A 14,595-nucleotide genomic window follows, 5' to 3' on the forward strand; every position below is an offset into this window, starting at 1 on the left:
TCCATGTTGCACCTCCCGAAATTCTTATCAACGTCACCTCACTATGGCCATTCACAAAATGGGCTCGATCTCCTTGGACCATTCCCTCAAGCTCCAGGGAAAGTAAAATATCTCATAGTGGGATCGACTATTTTACTAAGTGGATCAAGACAAAATCATTAGCAACCATCACGGCCCAATGAAGTCAGAAGTTTCTCTATAAGAATATTGTCACAAGATTTGGAGTTCTCCACTCCATTATCACGAATAACGGGACTTAATTTACCAACTCAACCTTTGAGAATTTGGTGGCCGGCCTCAAGATAAAGCACCAATTCACATCGGTGGAACACTCTCAGGCCAAAGGACAAGTCGAAGCCGCAAACAAAGTCATACTGGCCGAGTTAAAGCGCCGACTACAAGACGCAAAGGGAGCATGGGCAGATGAGCTTCCTCAAGTCTTATGGGCATATTGGACAACTTCTCATTCCACAACAGAAGAGTCACCTTTCTGACTCGCTTACAAAATAGAAGCCATGATTCCTATAAAGATTACTGAAGAATCACCAAGGGTTATATTTTACATTGAAGAGGTTAATACCCAAGCACAAAAGTAAGAGCTCGACCTCCTCCCAAATGTTCGAGAATAAGCTCGGATCAAAGAAGAAGCACTAAAACAAAGGATGTCCCTAAGGTATAACCAGAAGGTAGTTAAAAGAGGCTTCACCAGAAACGGCTTTATATTGATCCGAAATGACATCGGGATTCATTCAAGTGAAGGAAAGTTAGCTGCAAACTAGAAGGGAACATACAAGAATGTTGAAGTCTTAGGGAAAGGTTACTACAAAGTGTCCGACCTACAAGGAAGGAAATTTCTGAGGTCGTGGCACGCGTGTAACCTAAAGAAGTACTACAGCTAGGTAGGGCATCTTGTTCCCTGGTGTACTTTTTTTCCCGACCCTAAGATTTTTTTTTCAATAAGGGTTTTTTCTGAGGGGGGTTTTAACGAGGCACCACAACAAGAGTTAAGGGTCGGTGAAGAGCCCTTGGCAGCAAACTTATGTAAATCATTTTTTCATTGATGATAATTCATTTTTTCTTTAAATAGTTTCGTATAAAAAAAATGCATTAATTTATGCTCGACAAATTACGAAAATCATTGTCCGACCAACAATGGTGAGCAAGATGAAGCAACAAGGTACAAATTAATGTAAGAAGTTATATAAGCAATTCGTAAAGACTGACCTCAAAATTATGGCGGGATAAAAACGAAGTGTAAAAGTAACTTGACAAATCAACACGAAGTCAGAACTTATAAAGGAAATCAATATGCCAATCTATTTTGCCGACATCATTTTTAACTTAGCAAGGAAACAACATCAAGAGTTGTCAAAACAAGGTTTGCAACTAACCAGCTAGACAGCTGATAAACCACTATTTTATGGTTTATATTGTGTTTAATTGAGTGGTTTTTATCAAATTCTTGCCCACTTATTCATATGATTTGCATGATTTTACAATTCCTTCCTAGTTTAGTTCTATGGTTGAAAACTTGCTTTCTAGAGATCTTTTAATTACGTATTTTAATTCTCCTTTATACCATTCGATGCTGTGATCCGTGTGTTAAGTGTTTCAGGCTTCATAGGGCAGGAATGGCTTAGAGAATGGAGAGAAAGCTTGCAAAAAGGGAAGGAGCACAAGAAATAAAGGAGCCAACCAGCGAACAGCGACGCGTACGCATGGCTGATGCGTGCGCACGATTTGGACAAAATTACAGCGACGCGTACGCGTGCTTGATGCGTACGCGTGGATTGGAGATCGTGCAAATGACGCGAGCGCGTGCCTGACACGCACGCGTGGAGAGGAAAATCGTCAAACGACACGTACGCGTGACCGACGCGTACGCGTGACATGCGTGATCTGCAGAAAATTCAGGAAACGCTTGGGACGATTTTGGGCCGATTTTGACCCAGTTTTCGGCCCAGAAACACAGAATAAAGCCAGGGAACATGCAAAGACTCAGGGGATACTTAGCATAAGCTGATACTTCATAATTTTAGGATTAGATGTAGTTTTTAGAGAGAGGTTCTCTCCTCTCTCTTAGGTTTTAGGATTAGGATTAGGATTTAGGATTTCTATTAGGATTAGGCTATGATTTTTACTTCTCAATTTCCAGGTTCAATGTTCCTTTTATTTATTTTTCCAATTCAATTTATGAAGTTTTCCATGTTAGATTTGATTTCTTTTATTAATGCAATTCGAGGTATTTCAAATATATGAGTTTTATTTAGCTTTCTATATTCTTGGCTTTGGTTGAGTAATTAGAGACTCTTGAGTTATCAAACTCTTTTGTTGATTGATAATTGGAAGTTGCTAATTGACTTGAATTCCACTAACTCTAGTCTTTCTTTGGGAATTGACTAGGACTTGAGGATTCATATTTATTTATCCACTTGGCTTACCATCATAGTTAGAGGTTGACTAAGTGGGAGCAACGAGCAATTCTCATCACAATTGATAAGGATAACTAGGATATGACTTCTAATTTTGATACCTTGCCAAGAGATTTTATAATTATTAATTTATTTTCCTTGCCATTTAAATTACCTGTTCCTTATTTTAAAAAACCCAAAATTATACTATTTTCTTTAACCAATAATAAATCACACATCCCTGCAATTTCTTGAGAAGACGACCCGAGGTTTGAATACTTCGATTATTTATTTTTATTAGGTTTGCTTAAGTGACAAACAAAACTTTTGTACGAAAGGATTCTCTGTTGGTTTAGGAACTATACTTACAACGCGATTATATTTGTGAATTTCTTTACCGATAGAAATCCGTTCATCAAAATGGCGCCGTAGTCGGGGAATTGCAAACGTGTGCCTTATTATTGGTTATTGTAAATTTTTTTTTCTTTTGCCTGTTTATTTGTTTTTATTTTTAATTTTTATTAGCTACTATGAATTCTCACCCCTGTCGCTATGAGTTTGGTTCCAATGTTGTTGTAGGGAATGGACGCTATAAGGAGAACATGCATCAAGGATGGAACAAACAAAGATGGGAGGAGCCACAAGGATTTATCAACCCTCATGGCAACAACCACCTCCAATAGACTATCAACAACCGTTCTGTGATGCATATCAAGGCAATAGCTATGGTGAGCGCTTTTTTGCTTATCAACAACTACCACCATATGCCTATGAACCCCCTCCTCAACATGACTTTGGACTACCATACTCACAAGCCCCTTTCCACCATTCACCTCCATATGACCCTAACCCGCATCCACCATACCAACCACCTTATGAGCCAAATGAACCATACACAGAACCACCCCCATTCCAACACAACTACTCCCAAGAACCACCACCTCAATATTCACCATCTCCATATCCATCAATCCAAGAGCACTATGATCCTACTTATGATAGCCGAGCGCAACAAGAATCAAGGGATCGTCTCAAGAAAATAGTGGAAAATTTTCATGCAACCCTTAGCCAACTGGATCAAGCGATCAATCGATTACCTTCCCGACGTTCGGATACTCAAGGAACCCCCATGGCTTCATGTGGAGAATCTACGAAAGAACGTGGCATGAAGGAGAAGTTGGAAACTCCGGTGGACAGTGAGCAGCACGATTTTGTATTGGAACAATTGGAAGAAGTTACGCCTGCCATTGAAGAGGAAGAAGTGGTTGAAGACTTAGGAGATGCAGAACCTCCATGGGAAACTCAAGTCATAGAGCCTCCTTCTAAGACATTTGCAATTGATGTTGAGGAGGGTGTACAACCTCCAAGGCATATCATGGTTGAAGACTTTGAAGGAGACAATCAAGAGATGGGTTCAATCATTAATGAATTCTCATCTACATTTGAATCCTCTCCCATTGGACTTGACATGGAGACTAAAGAAGAAGAAGCATAACCTCCCATGCCCTTGGTGAACAATGAAGAATAAATTGAATCGGACGAAAGCTACCAAGAGGAAGAGGTTGAAATTGAAGAAGCTTGCAAAGAGGTGGAAGTTGTTAGAGAAGAGCACAAGGGAATGGAGCTTGCAAATTCATTAGAGACACCTCTCCCAAGGCCATTACCGTTCAACACAACATTCAAGCGGGTAAAATTATTATCCTTGACCTTTACCTTCCCACTTGAATATGGGCTACTGGAGACGGATGGTCAACTTAGAGCTCTTTGTGGCATTAAGAGCAAGAGGAAGTTGGTTAGTGGTGGACAACACAATCCTAGGTTCATTATGGTTGAAAGCTCAAAGTTTAAATGCAAAGGTTGGTGTAGAACTCGATTGAATGGGTCTAGGAAGCTGTTTGGATGCCTTCGTGAGAATTCAGATTGCTTACCACCCGGATGGAATCATGATGATCCACTTCAAGACGGGGGCAGAAACAAGATTTGGGATCCAGGAATATATGAGGATCAATTTTGGGAGCTCAAAGCTTGTGAAGAACTCCATCAAAGTTTGAGGAATTTACTTGGTATTGATAGAGCTTATTGGAAGTCCAAGCATTGGTGGAAGTTTCAAGACGAGTTCAAGCACAAGCCACCATGACAAGAAGTTCACCAAATGTCCAACTTAAGGACTTTAACTAAAAGTGCTAGGTGGGAGACAACCCACCATGGTATGATCATTCCATTTTCAATTTTATTTTGTTTTGTTTGTTTTTGAGTTTTATTTTATTTTATTTTATTGAACCTGGAATTATTCATAGCATCCACATTAGCATTGCATTTTGCATCCTGCATATATATATATCACATGTGACGCATAAGCATCACTGACGCATCCGCGTCACAAGTGCATTAGGAAGAAAAGAAAAGTGAACAGAAAGTCACGCGAGAGCGTGGCTGGAGGCGTGCCTCAGGCACAAATACGCCCACCACGCGTACACGTCACTGACGTTAGGATTTTTGCTAGTAAAGAATTTTGTAAAAATATAGTCGCGTTGTGAGTATAGATTCTAAACCAATAGAAAATCCTTTCGTACAAACGTTTTGGTTGTCACAAGTAACAAACCCCTCTGAAATTGATAACCGAGTATTTAAACCTCGGGTCGTCTTCTCAAGGAATTGTAGGGAAGTATGATTTATTATTGGTTATGGAAAAGTATATTTTTGGGGTTTTCAAAAGGGTTGAACAAGTAATGTAAAATAACAAGTCGTTAAAATAATAACTAATAAAGCTGTTGGCAAGGTATGAAAACTGAAAGTCCTATCCCGGTTATCCTTATCAATTGTGATGAGAATTGAATTTTTTTCTCCCACTAAGTCAACCTCTAACTATGAAGGTAAGTCAAGTGGATGAATTAATTTTGATTCCTCATGTCCTAGTCTTTCCTTGGGAAAGGCTAGAGTTATTGGAAATCGAATTAATTCTTGAAGAATTCCAATTTTCAGTCAACAATGAGTTTGATAACTCAAGAGTTACCAATTAATCAACCAAAGCCAAAAGGGAAGAAAATCTACTCGAATGAAAATAATTTGGATAAAGCCAAAGCATCCATAACATACAAGTCTGAAATACCTCAATGTGTATTAGTTAAGAAAATCATAACATGAATGGTTCATAAGCCAATTTGGCAACATAAGTCATTAATAAATAAAAGCTTCAGAATAAACAAAAATAGAAGAGAAACATAAATTATTGAACCTGGTATGAAGAAACAATCCTAATCCTAATAGAAATCCTAATCCTAAATCCTAAGAGAGAGGAGAGAACCTCTCTCTCTAAAAACTACACCTAAAACCTAAAATTGTATTATGATATGATATGAATTGATCCACTAAGTCTCTGCATGTTCCCGGACTTTAATCTGTGTTTCTGGGCCGAAAACTGGGTTGAAATGCGGCCCGGAATCTGTGCCAGCGACTTCTGTGATTCTGCAGATCGCGCTCGTCATGCGTCCGCGTCGTTCAAGCGTTCGCGTCACTCAGCGTTTCTCGTACCACGTGTGCGCGTCGTTCACGCTTTCGTGTCGTTCGTGTAGCTTCCAATCCGCGCAGTCGCGTCAGGCACGCGAGCGCGTCACGGTAATTCCTTCTATTTCGCGTGGTCGCGTGAGCCATGCGACCGCGTGAATTCTCGCTGGTCATCTCCTCAATTCCTTGTGTTCCTTCCATTTTTGCATGCTTCCTCTTCATTCCTTACGCCATTCCTGCCCTATGAAGCCTGAAACACTTAACATACAGATCATAGCATCGAATGGTACGAAGGAAGATAAAAATATACAATAAAAGGGTCCTTAGGAAGCAAGTTATTAATCATAGGATATTTTTGGGAAGGAATTGTAAATACATGCAAATCATATGAATAAGTGGGTGAAAAGCTTGATAAAACCACTCAATAAAACACAATATAAACCATAAAATAGTGGTTTATCAACCTCCCCACACTTAAACATTAGCATGTCCTCATGCTAAGCTCAAGGAGACTAAATAAATGAGTAGGGAAAGGCAAGACTCATGCAATGCAACCTATGAATGTGAATGCAACTACATGCTAAAATGATTCTACCTACTTGGTGAAAAAGTAAATAAATCCTTCAAGAATAAATATGAACTGGATTTCACTAATTCAAATCACAAAATACAATACAAATAACTTGCAAGAAAAAGATAGCTCATGAAAGCAGGGAACATAGAATTGAGCGCTGAACCCTTACTGGTAGTGTATATCATTCTAATTCTCAAGTGTCTAGGGTCAATTCTCTCAATTCTCTACTAATCTTGCTTTCTATAGCTTGCTCTTCATCTAACAATCAACAAAAATTTAATGCACCAATACACAAATCAAGAGGTCTTTTAAGGGTTGTAATGGGGTTAGGGTCAAGGTAGGATTATATTTGGCCAAGTGGACTAAAATTTGAATCCTTAATTAACATAAACTTTCCACCTAACTTAAGACAATCCATTTAATTAAAATACAAAATTTAACTTCCCATTAACTGTGTTTTCTATATATTCATGCATCCTAAATTTGAGTTCAGTACATATGCATTGATACCAACACTTACTTTGGGGCATTTTGTCCCCTTTTATTATTTGCTTTTTTTTTTCTTTTTCACTTTTTTTTCTTCTTTTTTTTTTCTTTTATTCTTCTCAATGCATATGATTAAAGTATTGAATGCAATAATATGTGCTCAACTATTATTTTGCACATTTTCACACAAAGTCTAACATACTCAATTCCCAAACCAAACATTTCCAAATCCACTTTCCCCACACTTAATTCATGAGCACTCTCACTAGTCTAAGCTAATCAAGGATTCAAATTAAGGACATTATTATTTTCCGCTTAGAGTTAGTGATGAGCTAAAGTAAAGAATAAGGGGTAAAATAGGCTCAACATTGGTTTGCAAAAGATAATGAAAGGGTAATGCCATATGGGTATGTAAGCTCAGTGAAATAAGGCCTCAATCATATAAGTGCATGCATACATCAAACAATGGAAATATAGAATTAAGCAAGACAAAGATCACAATTTTAGAGAGTAAAACACACAAAAATAAAATATATTGGTTGATAAAATGCAACCAATCAAATAGGCTCAAAATCTCACTGGTTTTGTGTGTTCGAGCTCTAAACTATGTTCTAAAATAATATTTCTTCATACAAGTTTTTTTTTTAAAAGTTTTTAATTCAAATTAGTGAAATACTATAAAAAGTTTCTTGAAAAGGGAAATGTGACTTCAACCAAGTGGTAAAATGTGCACAAAATAAAACAGACATGCAATCAAACATGCAAATGCAACAATGAAAAACAAAAATTGGTGTTGAGAAGGGACTAACTTACCCGTGGAGATCGGTATCGACCTCCCCACACTTAAAGATTGCATCGTCCTCGGTGCATGCTGAGATGTGCAGGTGGATGGGGGTTGTGGTTCCTCAGCTGGTGCTCTTTTTGTTCCTTTCCTTGCCGGTGGTTTGGGAGTAGCTTTCTCTCTACTCTTCTTGGTGGCCATCCTGAAAAAGGGAGAAAGGAATGGGACATGTAATTCAAATAGCTAGAACCGGGAGGAGGAAGATTTAAGTGATAATCAATGCCAAGGTAAGGGATAATGTCTTAAATACATGGTTGCGACTACATGTAATTAGGACATCAATGGAAATATAGCAAGGCATATTAAATCAATTAGATGCAAGATGTGTAAAAGCATGCAGGCAAAGGCATGAGAAGCATAGGTCAAGCATCAATTGTTAAAATAAGATGGATTAAAGAGCACTTGTATGATGACAATTGTGAATATAATCTCAAATACAGGTGGATTACAAGTATTGTGAGTTAAAAGATGAATGAAAGTAATAAATCCAAATATATATGAGAGCCAAATTTAAAATATCAATTGTCAAATCAATCCTTATAATATCCACAAGCTCAGTTATAATAAAGTAGAATCCAAATAAAGCTCCAACACCAACATAAAAATGCATGAAAATAAAAAAGAAAGGAGAAAGAAGGAAGAAGGAGGAAGGGGGAAAGAAGAAATAAGAAAGGAAAAGAAAAAGTAGGATTTGAGGAAGAAAAAGATAAGATATTTTGGCAGATTAAGATAAGCTGTGCGCCGCTGGTGACGCGAACGCGTGAGTGACGCATTCGCGCGGATAGCGCTTCTATGAAATGACGCGGATGCGTCATCCACGCGGTCGCGTGGATCGATTTGTGCCATTAGCGCGAGGGTAGCCTCGCGGTCGCGCAACTCTCTGTTTGAAATGCATATTGCCAAATCCTTGGGTGACGCGATTGCGTGGTTGACACGATCGCGTGGATGGCCTGAATTTGAAAACGGCTCGGATGTGTGAGACACGTGTACGCGTGGCAGGGCTTGTGCTTCTAGCACGAGTCCAGCCCAATTCTAGCTCAACTTTCGGCCATACACCCTTTTTGCGTCGATTTCATGGCACGCGTTCACGTGGGTGACGCGGACGCATGGGAGGCATTTTTCCCACATGACGCTGACGTATCAGTGACGTGGTCGCGTGGACTAATTTGTGCCAAAGGCACGCCTCCAGCCACGCTTTCGCGTAACTCTCTGTTCAATTTTCTTTTCTTCCCAACGCACATATGACGCGGACGCATTGACGACGCTGTCGTGTTGCGTGCGTGAATTTTTTTTATAATGCAGTATGCAGAATGTAATGCTTAATATGAATACGATGCATGATTCTAGGTTCAATCAAAACTCCAAAACAGACTAAAATTAAAACAGAAAAAGGAACGATTATACCATGGTGGGTTGTCTCCCACCTAGCACTTTTAGTTAAAGTCCTTAAGTTGGACATTTGATGAGCATCCTGTTATGGTGGCTTGTGCTTGAATTCGTCCAGAAATCTCCACCAGTGTTTGGAATGCCAGCATCCTCCGGGGTCCCAAACAAGGCATGTAAAGCCTTTGAGCAGTTTCAAACAGGTTTCCAGGCTCCTGGGGTGTTGAATGTCAGAATAGATTCCAGGATCCCAAACTCTACTTTTACACCCATGTTTGTCTTGATCTGTATTTTTCCAGTCGGGTGGTGAGTAATCTGAATTCTCACTAAAGCGGCCAAACAACTTTCTAGACCCATTCAGTTGTGCTTTATACCAACCCTTGCATTTAAACCTTGAGCACACAGCCATGTTGAATCTTACTTGACAACTTCTACCACTGACCATCTCCCTCTTATGCTTAATGCCACAAAGGGCTCTAAGTTGACCATCCGTCTCCAGTAGCCCATATTCAAGTGGAATTAGAAAGCTAAGGGATATGAATTTTACCCACTTGAATGTTGTGAAGGATGATGGCAACTTAGGGGGAGGGGTTTCTAATGAACTTGCAAGCTCCATTCCCTTGTGCTCTTCTTTGACCTCTTCCACCTCTTTGCAAGCTTCTTCAATTTTAACCTCTTCCTCTTGGTAGCTTTTTTCTGATTCAATTTCTTCTTCATTGTTCACCAAGGGCATGGGAGGTTGTGCTTCTTCTTCTTTAATCTACATGTCAAGTCCAATGGGGTAGGATTCAAATGTAGATAAGAATTCATTAATGATTGAATCCATCTCTTGATCATTTCCTTCAAAGTCTTCAACCATGAGATGCCTTGGAGGTTGTACACCCTCCTCAACATCAATTTCAAACGTCTTTGAAGGAGGCTCTATGAATGGACTTTCCAATGGAGGTTCAGCATCTCCTAAGTCTTCAACCACTTCCACTTCTTCAATAATTCTGGCTTCCTCCACTTGTTCCAGTACAAATTTATGCTCCTTACTGTTCACCAGAGTTTCTAATGTCTCCACATAAAGCCATGGGAATTCCTTGAGTGTCCGAACGTCGGGAAGGTAATCGACTTATCGCTTGATCCAGGTGTTTAAGTATGAAATTGTATTCCTCCTTAATGGCCTCTTTTCTATGATAACTCCCTTCAACTATTCTTTTATCTTCGAGGGTCTCTCCTATCTCCACATTTTGGGCCTCCTCTTGCTCTAAGACAAAATCAGACTCCTCCTTGATGTCTTCCTTCACTGATTCTTCAACCACTCCTTCGACTTCAAGGGTCTTAACTACCTTCACATTTAAGGCCTCCTCTAGCTCCTTATGAAGTATGGATTCGCGAAGATGATCCCTTTTCTCTTGTTTCATGTCTATAGCATCATTGGGATCATGTTGCTCTTGGATTGATGGATGTGGGTGCTCTTCCATGGATGGTGGTGATGGGATGGAGAGATCATTCTGTGGTTGAAAAGGAAGTGCACTAGAGCTTGAGGGTTGATTGTTGAAGGTATTTGGTGGTCCGATTTGGGCGGCGAGAGCTTGTATCGTAGAGTTTAGATCAGCAAATGCTTTCTCCATGGAGGTTTGGGGTGGATAGGAGGGTTCATTTGTTGGGAGAAAGGGTTCATGGTAGGAAGGTGGTTCATCTTGATAATGATAAGGAGATGGTGTATATTGAGGTAGTGGTTCTGTGTATGGTTCATTTGGCTCATAAGGTGGTTGGTATGGTGGATACGGGTTAGAGTCATATGGAGGTGAATTGTGGAAAGGGGCTTGTGAGTGTGGTGGTTCAAAGTTATGTTTTGAGAATGGTCTCTGAGCATACGGTGGGGCTTGTTGGTAGCTACTAGGCGGTCCACCATATCTATCTGCTTGGTATGCATTGTAGAATGGTCTTTGTCTGTGATATCTAGGAGGGTGTTGTTGCCTAAAGGGTTGATCAGATCCTCTTGGCTCCGTCCACCTTTGATTGCTTTGACCTTGATGCATATTCCTATTATAGCTTCCTCTTCCTACAACATAGTTGTAACCAGACTCATAGCCAAAAGGGTGAGAGTTCATAGTAGTGAGAGAAAATAAAAACAAAAACTAACAAAAAGAAAATATTGTGAAAAAGATTTAATTTTTTTTGAAAAAAATAAGATAAGATATTTTTGAAAAAATAAGATAAGATATTTTTATTTGAAAAATATTTACAATAACCAATAATAAGGCACACGTTTGCAATTCCTCGGCAACGGCGCCATTTTAAAGAGAGAACTTTTGCGTGGTCTAGAATTCAGAATAAATTCCCGTTGTAAGTATAGCTTCTAAACCAAAAAGAGTCCTTTCTTACAAACGTTTTGGTTGTCACAAGTAACAAACCCCTTTGAAATTGATAACCGAGTATTTAAACCTCGGGTCGTCTTCTCAAGGAATTGCAGGGAAGTATGATTTATTATCGGTTATGGAAAAGTATATTTTTGGGGTTTTCAAAAGGGTTGAACAAGTAATATAAAATAACAAGTCGTTAAAATAATAACTAATAAAGCTCTTGGCAAGGTATGAGAACTGGAAGTCCTATCCCGGTTATCCTTATCAATTGTGATGAGAATTGGATTTTTCTCCCACTAAGTCAACCTCTAACTATGAAGGTAAGTCAAGTGGATGAATTAATTTTGATTCCTCATGTCCTAGTCTTTCCTTGGGAAAGGCTAGAGTTATTGGAAATCAAATTAATTCTTGAAGAATTCCAATTTTCAGTCAACAATGAGTTTGATAACTCAAGAGTTACCAATTAATCAACCAAAGCCAAAAGGGAAGAAAATCTACTCGAATGAAAATAATTTGGATAAAGCCAAAGCATCCATAACATACAAGTCTGAAATACCTCAATGTGTATTAGTTAAGAAAATCATAACATGAATGGTTCATAAGCCAATTTGGCAACATAAGTCATTAATAAATAAAAGCTTCAGAATAAATAAAAATAGAAGAGAAACATAAATTATTGAACCTGGTATGAAAAAACAATCCTAATCCTAATAGAAATCCTAATCCTAAATCCTAAGAGAGAGGAGAGAACCTCTCTCTCTAAAAACTACATCTAAAACCTAAAATTGTATTATGATCTGATATGAATTGATCCACTGAGTCTCTTCATGTTCCCGGACTTTAATCTGTGTTTCTGGGCCGAAAACTGGGTTGAAATGCGGCCCAGAATTTGTGCTAGCGACTTCTGTAATTCTGCAGATCGCGCTCGTCACGCGTCCACGTCGTTCAAGCGTTCGCGTCACTCAGCATTTCTCGTACCACGCGTGCGCGTCGTCTATGCTTTCGTGTCTTTCGTGCAGCTTCCAATCTGTGCGGTCGCGTCAGGCACGCGAGCGCGTCAGGCACGCGAGCGCGTCACGGTAATTCTTTCTATTTTGTGCGGTCGCGTGAGCCATGCGACCGCGTGACTTCTCGCTGGTCATCTCCTCAATTCCTTGTGTTCCTTCCATTTTTGCAATGCTTCCTCTTCATTCCTTACGCCATTCCTGCCCTATGAAGCCTGAAAAACTTAACATACAGATCACGGCATCGAATGGTACGAAGGAAGATAAAAATATACAACAAAAGGGTTCTTAGGAAGCAAGTTATTAATCATAGGATATTTTTGGGAAAGAATTGTAAATACATGCAAATCATATGAATAAGTGGGTGAAAAGCTTGATAAAACCACTCAATAAAACATAATATAAACCATAAAATAGTGGTTTATCAGTCACCCATGCGAACGCATGGCCCTATAAAATCGACGTAAAGTGTGCATGGCAGAGAGTTATGATGGAGTAGGGCTGGACTCGTGCTAGAAGCACAAGTCCTACCACGCGAACGCGTGCCTCATGCATCCACATCGTTTTCAAAATATGGCCATTCACGCTATCGCGTCAACCACGCAAACGCGTCACCTTAAAAATTTGGCAACATGAGTTTGAAACAGAGAGTTGCGCGAACGCGAGGCTGCACTCGTGCCAATCGCACAAATCAGGCCACGCGATCGCGTGACCCACGCGCCCGTGTCACCTGACATTATCGCACACCACGCGACTGTGTCACTCACGCGTCTTCGTCGCCTACGCCGCAAAACTTATCGAGATCAGCGCCAATTATCTTATCTTTTCTTTTCTAATCCTAATTTCTTCTATCTTTTCTTCTGTCTTCTTTCTTTCTTACTTGATCTCTTTAACTTCTCATCCCTCTTCACTTCCATTCTATTTTACTTAATTTATTTGCATACTTTCATTCATTGCATTTTAATTTTGTGCATATTTGTTCTTTTCTTTTCTAAATTTATTATTTTTCCATTGGTGTTACTTGTTCATATTCAACTGTTGCGTCTTTTCTGGTATTATTTTGGCACTCAGTGACTTGTTTTACACTGTTGGGTAATATTATTTAAGTCAATGCTAATCTTTTATGATACTTGTATTAATTTTGCATTGACATGAATTTATATTGTCTTTCATTACCCACACTCCTCCCATTTGTTGCAAATTTTGCACCACTGGTATCCCATGTGCCTCTATTATTTTTTTCACTTGCATGTTGTAACTACCATGTAAGTGAGACCTTCATTACCTGGCATTAACCCACCCATACTTTATTTGTTTTTCTATCTTTATTTCTGGGTTACTTTTCTTCTTGTTCCTCTTCTTTCAGGATGGCCACCGAAGAAGGGAAAGGAGAAGCTTCTATATGGGGTAACAAACAAGTCCATCTGCACAATCTTTGGAGAAAAGCATCAGTTATAGCAGCCCATCCACTTGCACAACTCAGCATGCACCGAGGACGGTATAATCTTTAAGTGTGGGGAGGTTGGTACTGATCTCCGTGGGTTAGTACCTTCCTATCTCAACACCAATATTTAAATTTTCTTTGTTAAATTAGTTGTTGCATTTGCATGTTTGTTTGATTTTGTGCATGTTTTACCATTTGGTTGAAGTAATATTTTTCTTTCAAGAAACTTTTTATAGCATTTCACTAATTTGAATTAAACTTTTTGAAAAACTTATTTGAAGAAATTTTATTTTGGAACATGGTTTTAGAGCTCGAACACACAAAACCAGTGAGATTTTGAGCCTATTTGATTGGTTGCATCTTATCAACCAATATTTTTCTTTTTTGGTGTGTGTTATTCTCTCTAAAATTGTGATCTTTGTCTTGATTAATGATGAGCGGATAATTTGTACGCTTTTTGGCATTGTTTTTAGTATGTTTTTAGTATGATTTAGTTAGTTTTTGGTATATTTTTATTAGTTTTTAATTAAAATTCACTTTTCTGGACTTTACTATGAGTTTGTGTGTTTTTCTGTGATTTCAGGTATTTTCTGGCTG

This window comes from Arachis stenosperma, chromosome 4 (genome assembly GCF_014773155.1).
Source record: "Arachis stenosperma cultivar V10309 chromosome 4, arast.V10309.gnm1.PFL2, whole genome shotgun sequence".
Lineage (NCBI taxonomy): Eukaryota > Viridiplantae > Streptophyta > Magnoliopsida > Fabales > Fabaceae > Arachis > Arachis stenosperma.